The sequence below is a fragment of the Otolemur garnettii genome, unplaced genomic scaffold (genome assembly GCF_000181295.1).
Source record: "Otolemur garnettii isolate 467f Iridium unplaced genomic scaffold, OtoGar3 scaffold00041, whole genome shotgun sequence".
NCBI classification, from domain to species: Eukaryota; Metazoa; Chordata; class Mammalia; order Primates; family Galagidae; genus Otolemur; species Otolemur garnettii.
The window spans coordinates 11,601,739-11,603,823 of NW_003852436.1; the positions used below are offsets into that span (position 1 = coordinate 11,601,739).

The 2,085-nt window shown below is 46.3% G+C and overlaps 1 pseudogene; it reads left to right on the forward strand.

Annotated features, from left to right (window-relative positions):
- Positions 1-236: 236 nt before the first annotated feature.
- The window catches only part of LOC100950604, a 28,737-nt pseudogene continuing 26,888 nt past the window's right edge, over positions 237-2,085 (forward strand).

Genomic DNA, 2,085 nt, shown 5'->3' on the forward strand with positions numbered 1-2,085 from the left:
CTGTCACTTGTCATTTGCTCTGTGTCTCAGCTTTGCATTGCCTGCTAATCTGGAGATCTGAATTTCTGTCATTTTCCTCCTTTCCATCTGTACATGAATTGACAGAGATTCAGGGATTCCTAGAAAGGAGAGAGAGAAAATGCCTGACTCCCTTGCTCATTCATTCGTTACTGAGCACTCACCTTGCCCATGGCCTAGCGCTGAGCTCTGGGGGATGTAAAGCTGGTCACGGGCAGATGATGCCTGCCTGCCAGGGACAGTATGCCAACAGCTCATCCCCCAGTGAAACAAAGCAGAATGGGTAAGAATGGGTAGATTAACTATTAAGCTCCCTTGTACATCCCATTAGAACTAAGCTCCCATGGTGGGGATGACAGTCTTATTTGATGATAAGCCCCCAGCGTCTACGATGCCTGGCACATGTTGGTGCTCAGTAAGTACTGAGTTGAGTCTTAATTTGCATCACTGGCCCAAGTTCTCCACCGCCGTTACTCAAATCTTTGCCATATGACCAGGCAGCTCCTAAGTGGAAGAGAGCCCCTCCCTACTGCTTCACTCTGGGCTCTGCCACGGGGCTTGCTTTGGCCAATGGCATGCAGGGCAAGTAAGTGGCAATGTCCCAGTCTAGGCTCCTAAGAGCAGACACACATGTCCACTCTGTCCCTGCCATGAAAAGAGCGTCTTGGCTTGTAGGCCACTGTTCCAAGGAGGGTTAGAGGCATAGAAGAGATCAGACCACAGACTGGCAGTGTAGAGCAGCCTCCTCCAGCCCAGCCAGGCCTGTGCTGACTCACTCAAGATGCGTGAGCAAGGCAGCCAAGATCAGGGGAGCTGCTCCTGCTGAGCCCAGCAGACCAGACCCACAGATGTGTGGAACATGGCACTTAGGACACAGAACTGGGGTGGTTTGTTACGCAGCACTGTTGTGGGGATTGACACCTCTCGGTCTGCTACCTGATTCTTCCAGGGACTGGATCTCTAAGGTATTATTTGCCCTCACAGCTCCTCCAAAACAAGGAGTTTGCAAACTGTCCACAAAGGCTCCAACAGTAAATGCTCTGGGCTTTGTGGGCTACGTAGAGTCTCCATTGCATTTTCTCTCTCTTTTTCTCTTTCTTTCTCCCTCCCCCATCCCCTTTCTCTCCCTTTCCTTCTCCCTCTCCCCTTCTCTCTCCCTCTCTTTCTTTCCTTTCTTTCTTCCCAGGACTTGGTTTGGATTTGGCCCATGAATTATAATTTGTCTACTCCTGCTCTAAAATACCAAGAACATATTCATTGGTAAAGGTTTTTTTTCTTTTTTGGCAATTTTTGGCTGGGGCTGGGTTTGAACCCACCACCTCCAGCATATGGGGCCAGCACCCTACTCCTTTGAGCCACAGGTGCTGCCCCATTGGTAAAGGTTTGTATCCAGACTTAGGATTTGAATCAGGATTCCGTGTATTTGAGGGCCTTCTAGGCACTTTGAAAAGATGCACTGCTTTATTTTATTGTGTGAAGATTGTTTTCCCTTCAAGGAAATGACCATGAGGAGCTTAAATGAAATTACTGCAGGTGCAAGTTAATCCTCCCCCACCTAAAGTACTCATGGTTATGCTTTAATATTACCTGAATCCTATTTTTACAGGTGAGACTGGCTCTGGAAATCGAGGGCAGAGTCACAGCTCTGTTGAATTTCAGTTTGGGCTATAGAACTTGTCATGTTTTAATTTCAAACTGGACAGGGTAAAACAGTGTGTACTCCTGGATCATCACTTGTAATGAGAGATTTGGGGCAAAAATTTAATTAATATAACTGATAAGCTAATTTCATGTTATAAAATACGAAAATGTGTTATTGAAAGCACAGGGGTGGGGGGGGGTGGGAATCACATGTTATTTTGAGATAAAACCAGACTTAAAAGACATTTTGAATTTTTAGTTTTGGACCTATCCCCAAGCCTCTGTTGCTACCTTTTCAACCCTTTGTTCCTACTAGGGAACTTTGTTAGAAAAGTTAGAGAGATGTTTTCTTCTTTTTCTACCATTTCCTTCCTTCCTTCCTTCCTTCCTTCCTTCCTTCCTTCCTTCCTTCCTTCCTTCCTTCCT